Genomic DNA, 13,187 nt, shown 5'->3' with positions numbered 1-13,187 from the left:
AGAGTTGGAATAGACCACAAGGGCCATCGAGTCCAACCCCCTGCCAAGCAGGAAACACCATCAGAGCACTCCTGACATATGGTTGTCAAGCCTCTGCTTAAAGACCTCCAAAGAAGGAGACTCCACCACACTCCTTGGCAGCAAATTCCACTGTCAAACAGCTCTTACTGTCAGGAAGTTCTTCCTAATGTTTAGGTGGAATCTTCTTTCTTGTAGTTTGGATCCATTGCTCCGTGTCCCGTATCAGTTCATGGGTGATTGAGTGTATGTATTTAGTAGTGGAATAATAATAATAATAATAATAATAATAATAATAATAATAATAATAATAATATTCTGCCCATCTGACTGGATTGCCCCAGCCACTCTGGCTGGCTTCCAACAAAAATCATATCTAAGTAAATAATATCTAAGTTAATTTTCAAGACACTTCAAGGAGGGTCTCCTTGAGGTGAAGAAGATATGGATGAAGGCAGTCCTTCACGTGGCTCAGGCAACATTGTCTAGGGGTCCGAATGAGCATCTTAAATGGGAATCAGCACTAGATCCAGACACTCAAAACTGGCTGTCTGAAGAACTGGGATCCAGGGAAATGTTGTCTCTATACCAAGGCTGTAAACCATCTTGCATTCTGAAGTGATTGCATTTACTTTAGAGCAAACTGTGCCAGAGAGCTCTGTAATAGGCACCTCACTGTTCTAAAGTACTTTATAGACCAGGCGCTGTGTTTTCTTCAATACCCCTTATTTTTGAAATGTCTGACTAGGAAATGGGACAATATGATACTGCAATTTTACAGTATTTATTGGGGCCAGACAGGTTCCACAACATGAATGCCAGCAACAGATTAAGATGGGGATAACTGCTGGGTTTTGTGATTTCAAAGAGTGAGTTTCCATCACTTCTCTATCCCAGCATGCCTTTCTATGCAAACTTTTGCACTAGGCACAGGTCTAAGCTAATGTGCTGCTCAGTGGGTTCTCCCAAATACCCCACTGAGCCAATTTTGGGGGCACTGGGAGAGAGAGAGAGAGAGAGAGAGAGAGAGAGAGAGAGAGAGAGAGAGAATGAGAGAGAGAGAAGGCCCTTTGCACAAGCTGGAAGCCCTTCTGTGGGGTTTCCGCTGATGACGTTTCTTAGGTGAATCCTGCCCAGTGGAACTTACAAGAGACATTTAACCTTTGTTGTTTTAAGGGTGACTGATGAAAAGTTCTGCGGCACTTTTATGTATAGCTATTTGTTGGAAACTGGCCCAATGCATTGCCCATGAATGCCCTTTCATTTTCTTAAAAAATAATAATACTCCGTTTGACTTTTGCTGCCACGCAACTTTTTCTGTCCCAAAAATATGTCCTGATTACATGTCAAGCATCTCTTAAAGCAGATGTTCCTTCATGGCCTCTGCTGATTCCTTCTGTGAAATAACAAAAAATTGTTTTTACTGTCCTTCCTTTCGGTCCAGAAGGAAATAGTTATTTTCTGTCCATGAGGTTGGTCTTTTTGAAGCTGCTCGGGGAAGGTATGCATATTGTAAAAATGGATCTGCATCTTTTCTTATACTGCCCTTGGGTCAAAGAAATGAGAAATAGAAAGATACATTTCTTACGAAGGACAAATTAACTGTAAGACCTCATATGTGATTAGAAAGCTTGCGGGCCCTTCAGTTACTGCCCTTGGCTATGGGACAATTTTAAATTCTTAGGAGGTCTTCTCAGCTACCACAAATACAGCACCAAGGTTGTTGTTTCTTACCCTTTCTTTTTAATAAGCATAACCAGTTGTGTTCAGATAGCACATACTAGGAACCAGATTGTTCTTTAATTTTTTAATCTAAATGAATGCTATTAGTACAACTACCAAACAAATAAGTCAAAGAAATGTATTTTATATTCCTCTTCTTCTTTGGCAAACACTTGTAGCCAAGTAAGATTGTCTTCCATAAACACGGTTTTAACAGTGAGTCCATAAGTGACTGTGGAGGCCAATTCTGGATCCACACGTCCTTCCACAGTGAGGACATAGGTTTCCGGGTGGGAATTGATTATGGTGAGGGTTTGCCAAGTGTGCTTTCCTCTTAGTACGTTTCTCCCTTTTGCCCTGAGTTTGAGCGTCTTCAAAGTCCATGACACCTTTGGTAAAGTCTCTTCTCCAATTGGAGCACTCACATGCCAGTGTTTCCAGGTTGTCGGTGTTTATACTACATTTTTTTAGCTGTGCCTTGAGAGAGTCTTTAAACCTCTTATGTTGACCACCAGCAGTACAAATTCCATTTTTAGGTTCAGAATAGAGTAGTTGCTTTGGATAATCTGGCATCCACACAACTACCAAACAAATAAGCCAAAGAATTGTATTTTATATTATAACCTCTCTCTCTACATATATGTTATAGACATAATGTAACAATGTTTGTACATCCATTTATGACAAGTCTTCTTGGCCGCTGATTAACCTCAGCCATATGATAATAGGTGTTTCAGTACCAATAACTGACACTATCTCAAATTAAACTTTTGCCCCTGCTCCTAGTGAAGTGCCTAAGTGAGCTGGTTTCTTTGCTGTCTGCTAGCAGCACATCACAGATCAGCAGCGACAATGAACAGATGGAAGATGTGTTGAAAAGAGGACCAGAACCTAAAATCTCAATCGATCACTTAAAAGTTGCACCACTGACTTCTAATATAAGGCACAACATTTTATAGATCAGGGTTGGAGAAGTGGATCTGGCCAGCTGCAAAAGAATATTTTTCTGTTGCACGGCAGCAGAAAAAGGGGTGTGTGGGTGTGAAACATTTTGGCCGCAATATGACAAGGTTCACCCCAAAAATGTGGTTCACCCCAAATGACTCTGAGGTCTGGTGGGCCTAATTAGGTCCACAGGCCAGAGATTCTTCACTTTATTTCTCATTAAAATTAACTTGAGGGGAAATCTAAATACTCTGAGCTTAGAATATAGATGGGCCTAGATCCAGCTTCAACATGACATTTATTTTAGTGGTATTTCTCTGGAACACTTCCCACAGAAAGGAGGGCAGGAACATGTGGAAAATATTATAGTGGACTAAAAAAAAATAATGCTTGAATTTGAGATGTAGAGATCTGCAGAACACCAGATTCCTATAAATTCTGATTCCTTGGAATTTCCAACAAAACAGATGAATTTTTCATTCCTCATTCCATGGAGGAAAACATTGTGCCAGAGAGCTAGTCTTTAAAGCAGGTGTGTGTAATCTGTGTCCCTCCAAATGTTGCTGGACTAGAATCCCCACCATGTCTGATAATTGGTCATGTTGACTGGGGCTGGCGGTAGTTGGAGTCCAGGTTGATGGCCTCAGGTTTTCCACCGCTGCTTCAAAAATGCTAAATAGAAAAAGAGGAAGAAAAGAGGAAAGGAGGGTGGGTCGAGGGGATCCAGTTCCCGGGGTTGGACGCACTTTGAGCCTCCCCCCCACCCAAAGTTGATAAGGGAACCTCTCAATATCCAGCAGCAACATTGTGTGTGCAACATCACGACATTGCTCCCGCCCCCCAGAATCGCAGGCCAAAAGCCAGCACCAATGGGCAGGTACAACAGTCATTCTGAAGTTTATGATTACCATTTGAATTGATGTACAGTGGTAACTTGGTTCTCAAACTTAATCCATTCCAGAAATCTGTTCCAAAACCAAAGCGTTCCAAAACCAAGGCGTGCTTTCCCATAGAAAGTAATGCAAAACAAATTAATCCATTCCAGACTTTTAAAAACAACCCCTAAAACAGCAATTAAACATGAATTTTACTATCTAATGAGACCCTTGATCCATAAAATGAAAGCAATAGTCAATGTACTTGTACAGTGGTACCTCGAGTTAAGAACTTAATTCGTTCTGGAGGTCCATTCTTAACCTGAAACTGTTCTTAACCTGAGGTACCACTTTAGCTAATGGGGCCTCCCGCTGCTGCCGCCACGTCACCGCCACATGATTTCTGTTCTCATCCTGAAGCAAAGTTCTTAACCTGAGGTACTATTTCTGGATTAGCAGAGTCTGTAACCTGAAGCATCTGTAACCTGAAGCATCTGTAACCCGAGGTACCACTATAAAATAAAATAAATATGATAGTATTTTAGATGATAATTTTTTTAAAAAAAAAATTCTTACCTGCACTGATAGTCATTGTTTGGATGGGGGGGCTTTTATCTATTTCTGCAGTCACACAATTAATCAATCAGTAGCTGAACTGGGTTCCACACAGTCACAAAAACAAATTAACCAAAAAAGCCTCAAAAACACGAAATAAATAGTAAAAACAAAAGCGCCAAACCTAATCTGTTCTGGACGTCTGTTTGACTTCTGAAATGTTTGAAAACCAAGGCGCAGCTTCTGATTGGTGCAGGCACCCCAGAAACAATAACCGACAGCTGCATTGGATGTTTGGCTTCCGAAAAATGTTTGAAAACCAGAACACTTACTTCCAGTTTTTTGGCATTTGGGAACCAAGGCATTTGAGTACCAAGGTGTTTGAGAACCAAAATACCACTGCACAGTGGTACCTTGGGTTAAGTACTTAATTCATTCCAGAGGTCCATTCTTAACGTGAAACTGTTCTTAACCTGAAGTACCACTTTAGCTAATGGGGCCTCCCACTGCTGCCGCGCTTCCGGAGCACAATTTCTGTTGTCATTCTGAAGCAAAGTTCTTAACCCAAGGTACTATTTCTGGGTTAGCAGAGTCTGTAACCTGAAGCATATGTAACCCAAGGTACCACTGTATCTGCTTTTACATAGTATAGGAGCTAGGAGCATGAGGTATAGGCCAGGAAATCTCCAGCTGTGAATGCAGTAGCTGACCTTAGTCAAGCCGCAAGCCATTGTTTTCATTCAGTGTCACTGCCCCTCCCTCATCTTCACTTTGAGGAAAACATTTCTGGCATATTTTTCAGGGTTACGCTATTCATTATAGAGATAGTGTATGTGTTGTGATTTGAGTACATGATATGTGGTATATTAGTGCTCTGTATTATTAATATCAGCTTCAGTTAATGCATGCATAAATGCAGCTAATTCCACCAGATTTAAATTCTGCAGTGAGCCTGAAGAGAAAGTGGTGACATGTAATCATTATTTTGCACACTTTCCACCCACACACAAATACATACAATTGCCCTACTATCCATATCTCTGGCTGCCAGATCATAATTCTGAAAAAAGGGGACATTTATGGAGCTCCAGTGCTTATTTTCTACACTTACTTGCTCTGAAAGAAACAAGCATTACATTCCATCTACATCCCTGAAAAAAGGAAACATGATAAATTATGGGGATTGAAATAGCAACAAAATGTTATTAAATACACTTTAAGGACCTGCCAACAGGTAACGGGTTCTTTGTGAACAAAATCCAAACAGTGGGAGATCCTATAAATCAGAGGCATGGGAGTGCTGTTCCTGCACCTCAAATTTCAGAATGTGCTCCCTCAACTCACGGTCTCAGAGCAGTTAATTCCTTACTCCAAGTCTTTCCTAGCTAGTATATAAACTGTGTTGAGGAGATTCTTGCTAGCTCACCAGGAAGCACAACCGGTTCCCCACACTGGATGCCACAACCATGACTTAGAACAGAAGGCGAGAAGTGAGGGGTGCCAAGTTTTAGCATCACACAGGCCACCGCTGAAATTTGAAAGCCCGAAATCCAACACTGCCATCACCCCTCCAGCACTCTCACATTGGGTTGACCTACTCTCAAGAAGGGTAGAGTTGACCCACCCTCAAAAAGCACTCCTGTCCCCACCCTTGAGCCCCATGGCATTGATATGTAGGTATGAGGAACACCCCACTCTTCATCCCCCAGAAGGAACTTCAAGGTGCTCAACAATTATTTTCCCTTTGCTCCCTTTCCACCCTAATCCTGCATTGTATCTGCCAAGTAAGATGAAAGAGCCCAATACTTTGACTAACCACCACCAAGCATAGCTGTCAACTTACAGAATTGAAAATAAGGGACCAGCAGCCTCGAAAATAAGGGATCAGCAGCCAAAATAAGGGATTTTTCGGGCACAGGTATGTTCAACTTCTGAACCCCTCCGAGCCAAAGGCAGAAAGCCCAGCCAGCAGCCAAACGAAGCCTCAAGCGGTGGTTCCCACAGCGCAGCAACCCGGCAAAGGGGATGCAGCAAGGAAAACCAGCGTCACCTCTCTGCTGGAAAGCGCTGAGCAAAGGCGAGTCCCCAGGCAATGCGGCCGATTTGATCAGCACAAGGCATGCAAGCTCCACCCCCCAGTCATTCTTAGACTCCTTATTGGGTGAGCACCGCAGCCAAGCAACACAGTTGGAGCCTCCCTCCTCCCTGGCCGGCAGGGAGGGAGGGAGAGGAGCTGCTTCCTTTGAAACCCAGGAAATTTAAGGGACATCAGCGGGACTCGGCACTGGGATAAGGGAGTTTCCCGCCAAATAAGGGACGGTTGACAGCTATGCCACCAAGCCGGACCAGTGTGATGTAAGAGGGAGGAGAACCTAAATAGTCTAAGGCTGATCAGGATCTCAGGTGGGCAAATAGCCCAAAATTTTAATTGGCAGCTGTAAAAACTGTGAGGGTGGATAGGAGGTTTCCTGTCCAGAAATGTGACTGAGATGGATGAGGTGGAGCCACACTACAAAGCCAACTGTGCTCCTTCCGTTACTCCCAGCTGAGGAAATTTTTGGAGCTAGACTTGAAATTAACATCTCCACATAGAGCGCTGAGTGCAAAACTCCACCAGCTCAGATGATATTAATGCTCTGCTTGCCGTTAAAATAAGGCTTCCATGATATGCAGCTGTGGAGTTCTCAACATGTGTGTGTTATATACTAATAAATTTACACATTTCAACCTATTTTTCAGACCTGGAGTGACTGCAAGAGAACGCCCCTGTAATAAAATATTATCTATGTAATGGTCATAAGAGCCATTTATGACAACCCTCAATATATCTATTTAAAATCAATTTAAATATAATAAACTGTAAAACTGCTGAAATGAATCAGCACCAATGAATCAGTTTACACTATATGAATTAAGCATTGTTTCATGAAGAACGGTTTATTACAACTTTACTATTGCTTTGCTTTGTGGGGGAATTAATATGACAGCGCCTTTTCCTTCTGAGTGCTTGTTCATGTCTAAATAGAGTACTTTTTAAAGAAAAACAGAAAGGCATCATGATCTCATGATGAAGAAAGTCATCAGTGAAGACTTTATTAAGGCATTTCCTTTTAATTCCTGATTCCTGTCAAAAGCCAGTCATCTAAACAGTAATATTGATTCAGTAGTTACGCTTATAAGTATAAACTCTTCCAAAAAAATAGTGGATTCTTAACAGGGGGTGAGCGAGCAGTTTTGCTATAGGTTAGTTTATAGGCATATGTCTATGTTAAGGATATGGCCTTGAGGCACAGTGCGAAATTGTCCTTTTCCCTCCTCCTCAATGTTTCCTATAAAAATACTACCCGTAGAGAAGGAACAACGGTGACTTTGAATTGTCAGATTTGGATTATTGCCAGACTTCTGGCTTTTTCCTTGTCAGCTACAGCGTTGCCGTCATGATGCATGTTTCTAAAACTTTGGCCTGACTTCTGAAGTGCAGAAAATTGGAGAACTGGCTATAGGGGAAACTGTATTAACATTGCAATTCCATACACTCATATTCTGAAGCAAGACCCATTGAGTTCAGGGGGATTTATTCCCAGGGTAACTGTGTATAGGATCACATCCTCGAAATATAATGTTGCCGTGCCATCTACCACACAATTTATTTATATATGCTGTAGGAAACTAGTTTAGAGTTCTGTCTTGGATTTAGCTGTGTCTGATGAGGAGTGCAAGGGAGTTCGTCTGCTTGGTAGATATTTTACATGTAACCATAGTTGCAGGACACTTTTTTGATCAAGCCATTCCAGATTTCTAAAGCAAATTTCCTCCAGAAAAGAAAAAAAATTACATTTCCTCAGTGTCCTGGCAGTGACTGACAAAGATACACATGGATTTCGTTTATTCTTGTCTGCCTTCGGTTTTAAAATTTTATACATGGCCTGCAGGCACGACTTTGATGCTGCTTTTAATATATCTGTATGTAAATAAAGAAGTCATACATACATTGGGGGGGGGGGAGAATCAAGCATAAATCAAGGTCGAAATGTTTTTAATGACAGTTTTGGAAGTGGGATTATGTTTCACCACTTGTAGTTGTTGTCTGCTTCAGCTCAAGGGATTTCCATTTTGTGGGCCATGACCAAGAGTTTAGTTACATTGTGAAACTGTATAACTGTAAAGACACAAGCCTAAGAGCTGTGAAACAGTTTTAACAGCATCAACATTTCATCTTCCCTCCCGGGACTATTAAAATGAACCAAAGGTCAATTGTATGCCAGTGACACATCTGTCTAAGCCAAGGCTCCTTCATTAACTCCAAGCATGACAAATTCAATTGTCCCACTAACGCTCGCAATGGATAACCAAACAATATTTTAGAGTCGGGAAGGGGGTTGGGGGGTGTTTTTGGGGTTTTTGTTTTTAAGACAATAACCAAAAACGTATGTGGAGAGATTTTTCTTAGTTTTCCCTGATTCACCTTGCTAAGTGGGTGGGCCTTCTCTTCCTAATATGCTTTCCATTGCACATCCAGAGTACATTCTGAGTAAGAGAATATGATCTCTGTAATGCCTCCAAGGTCAGCGATGCTGGGAGTGATCTTCTGAGAAAGCACTGTTCATTCAATTTGCAGATGCCTGAAAGTAATCTGAACTATCACCACACCCATTTTGTTTTGTTTCGTTTTTGCAAAACCCTGGAACATTTTCTTGGACTCAGGGGAAAGCTGTAACTATTATTTCTTTTGTGGAAGAGCTTACTTTGATCGTACGGCCCCAGTCCTTTCCATAACCTCTATATTGAAAATGTAGGAGGCGTCCCGGAAGATGCCGGAACTGTGCAAAGATTTTAAAATTTCCCAGTCAAATTTGAGCATTCAACAGTGCTATGTAGATGCCTATGTTGGAGTTCAACTGACAAGGAATAGAAACGAGGCAAATTGTGGCTTTTAATGTTACACTGAAGTGGGAAAATAAATGTGTGATACACTTATGCATCAACTGTGACCCATCTAAAGTATGAAGTCATGTGTGCTCCTATCTTTTTCTCTCTTCTTTGGCGATCACTCACAGCCAGGTAAGGTTGTCTTCCATGAACACGGTAACATTGATGGGCATCAGAAGTGGGGATGAATTTATTTCCATTCTGCATCAATTTCATGTGCACTCATTCACAGGTCTGTTCATTGTCAGTCTCAGTCACCATATATAGAGAGGGAGTCAGTGCATTGGTCCAACAAATAAGCTTTCTGTGGAAAACTCCTGGATGAAACCCTGGAGAGATGCTGCAAGTAAGTATATTCAGTGTTCTGCTAGATGAACCAATGATGTGACTTGCTATAGAGCAGCTTCATTCTTGCAGCTTCTGAACGCAAACAAAATTACATTGAGGGCCCTCACGTTTGGTACATTCAAGTTTGCATGAATAGCAGCTACTCTCAAAGGGTTTAAGAGACTTGCCTTTATCCACTCAACATTGTGACAAGTAGCAACAATGCTCCTAGAAGATTCCGGAGAAAAGGGAGAGGCAGGCAATCTATATGAAAAGTGACATAAATGCAGGATTGTCTGAGGTAAAACCAGTGTTTTTTTCTGGGGGGACACAGGGGTATGCATACCCCTAAACATTTTGTGACTCTGCATTTGGCCTCGTTGAAGGGCAGTATTTCAATATGAGTAGGAAAATGAGAGTACCCCTAAACATTTTTTTTAAGAATAAAAAAGCACATACAGTCTATCTAAAATGAGATTTCCATTCTTTGACAACTGAAGCCAGCTGAGAGTTATAAATTGCCAGCTGATTTGCCACAGAAGGGCAACAATTATGACAAATCTGAGTCTGTAGTTTGATGCTGACCTTTCAGGGAGTTAAAGAATGCATTTATTTCTCTAAAACCCCCATAAATCAAGGCTGCTTAAAGCAAATGTTTTTTCTTCAACACGAAGCATGCATATCATCTCTTCTTCCCATTGCTAGGTTAAACTGTGGGGCTGAATAACTGTAGCTGTGATAGGCTCATTCAGATTCAGCTGGCAACAGTTTGATCAGAGGCTGCTGGAAAATCCCTACACCAGTCCATCAGGGTTTGCAATGGCTCTCAGTTGTCCTGGTTTTGATATATGAAACTTGTGCAGCTGGACACTGTATATCAGAAAGACTGCCCCTCCACTATTTTCCCTCATGACCACATAACTTACTTCACCCAATCAACAAAACAGGGGATAAGCAGTGATTTTGCCAACATTTGTGAAACTGACCCAGAAAATTGAATAGAAATGGTCTTATAAAATAGGTGGCCCCACAGCTTCTTAAGCACAATACCCATCTGAAACAAAATGGGCTGCAAAAGGAACAATCTACTCATTCAGTAAAAGTGTTGATGCTAAACATTACTGCCCTCCAAAGACTGGCAAAGGAGGCAGCCGAATATTGACAGCCATTTTGAATTGCCCAAAATTGAAAAACCTCCTCAGAACAGGGCTTTCTGGAGAAAACAAAACAGCTTCTGCTCTTGTTCTCGCCCAGAAAACATCTTTGCCTCACTTCCGAAATACAGACAAACAGTGCATTTAGGTAGGCGAAACTGCTGAGAAATGGTCCTTTTTTATTTGGTACAAACCTAATCCAAATGCTTTCCATGTATCTTTTTACTGATATTTCAGACCAGTTAAGGGTGGTCCGAAATATCTGTGTATCCCTGGCCACATAGTGACTTTTCCAGAACCCTTAGAATGCAATGTTGTGATGGAAATAGCATATTTTGAAGACTGTGCAAAATACCCGACGCTCAAATTTTTTAATTTGCTGCAAAGCTTAACCTGAAAACAATTACCGGTAAATGCTCAACAATACTTTCCACACTTACCATTATGATATCTCAGCTGATCAAGAACTTTGATTAGTACCATGATAATTAACGAACCTGTATTTCTCATGTTGATTAGCAGTAACTATTTCCTTTCTCTGTCACAAAGTGTTCTTAAACATATTATTCTCTTCTGCTTCTTTCCAGGCTTAAATTTCATTGAGCAAATGATGCAAAACAAGAAACAAAATCAGTATATAAATTTATATCTGTGAGTAAAGTGGTGTATATGAATATATGTTTACAAGGGTACATGGTATGCATGCATATACAGATATTGAGGTACTAAAGAATTGACTGGAAAACTGTGGTCCACCAGTTGTTGCCAAATCTGATGAACATGGCCTATGGTCTCTGGAGGTCTACAGGTTTCTCATCCCTGTGCTAAAAGAAATATTTCAGGGCTTGTTCATCCATGCCTCTTTATTACTTCTCCAATTATGCCATATGAGAGGATGTGCTGTATCAGACCACCTCAATAGTAATACTTTTCAATGGAGTCAGTTCATGCATTCACCTGTCATCAGGTGTCCAAAAATGCTGTACACACATGTGTATACCAGATCTAAATGGAAGTTGGCTTACGACCGTCACATTGTCTAATCCTGTCATTTGTGAGACTAATCTAAACAAGTAGAACTTCTTTCCCTTTTTCTTTGTACTTCCACAACTCAAGAAGACATATTTTTCTCCTAAAAGCTGCATGATCTGAAACTTTTCCAAAGAAGCATCAACAGACTATTTTAATTAATATCAAAAAGTTAGCAGGGATATGCTTTGAATTGCAAAATATAGTTAAAAGCAACTTTTTTCCCCATTCTTACCAGCACAATAAGTCTACCACATGCTGCTAACATTTCATTTTAGTCTCATGCTAGAGTCTTCCTTTGTGGATTCTTAAAACAAAAAGGCTCTGTTTTCTTTAATCATTGACTTGGACTAATGTCAGATAAATAAATACATTTCCTTGAATAACTTGGGATCGTCTGGCCTAACCCTATAAAATTCAGTGAAGTTTAGCCAGTTTGCAGAAGGGAAAGATCTGGCAGAACATTGTTTATGAGATACTCACATTAAAGAACAGTAATTGTTAATAATAATGCTACATTGTCATGATACATCGTAAATATGTCAGTAGTGAAATGAGAACATGGACTTTCCTATTCAGCATATGGGGACACAGGATACTCCCCTCGCAAGAAATACAACTTATCTGTAGCTTTCTTCCTGGTGTCCAAATATTGCCACATCCACACCATATATTTAAAGCAACTGGTTATCCAAGGAATTATGGGAACCATATTTGTTCAGGGTTCTGGGGGTTGTACCTCTGTGACTGTTAAAGTGGTATAAATGCTTTAAATGAACGGTGCAAATGTGATCTATGCTTTGTTTCCTGGGAGAGCTGCCTGGACAAAGTCACGTTTTAAATGTTTCCTTAGTAAAACTACCCCGTAGCGGCCAGTGTGGTGAGGCAGAGCTGCAGAGCTGCCCTCCTGACATTGGTATCACTGCAGATCACCTTGGAGGGCCTGGCATGAGGCACTGTTGCAACAAAATGTGCATCCACGAAATCTTAGCCTTGCTGCTGCCCTGCCCTGCCCTGCCCCACCTAGGTGAGCTGTTGTGACACTGGGGTTGGGAGGGTACCCCATCACACTGGCGGCTACTGAAACTTAACTATCTTTCTGTAGAATTTGCTACTTCCGATCAGCAACCAGATTGCCCAAGAATCTAGTGGATTCTCCACAACTTGAAAAGATAGATTATGACGTTCTTCTAAGTGATATGCTTACTTCAAATGCAGGTCAGTGACCCTCATGTTAGAAATAGCCAAAGGAAAAGGAATTGGCCTCAGTAACTGGGGGTGGGGTGCGGGGAGGTCACACTACATGGTTTCAGTGTTCCTTTCTGACCTTAACATCTGTCTATGAAATGGAACTTGCTGTTCTGAGGAAAAGGTGAAAATAATGTCAAAGACTGCACACGGCCACACACCCTTAAAAGAAAAAAACAGCGAGAACCAATTTCTCTTTAACACATTTAGCATACAAGGCATTCAGCAAAATGTGTGTGTTTGTATTGTCTTGTGCAATATCATCCATACTTATTCTAAGGTTTCATAACGAAAGGATGCATTTTTTTCTCCTTGTAAAACTGTGTTTCAGTATATTCTACTTAGAAACTTTCTTCTTTGCTTAGCCACAAGCAAACTTTCTCAC

Source organism: Podarcis muralis, chromosome 10 (assembly GCF_964188315.1).
Source record: "Podarcis muralis chromosome 10, rPodMur119.hap1.1, whole genome shotgun sequence".
In the NCBI taxonomy this organism is placed as follows: Eukaryota; Metazoa; Chordata; class Lepidosauria; order Squamata; family Lacertidae; genus Podarcis; species Podarcis muralis.
The sequence above is the reverse complement of the archived record's forward strand: the minus strand, read 5'-3'. Positions refer to the sequence as shown.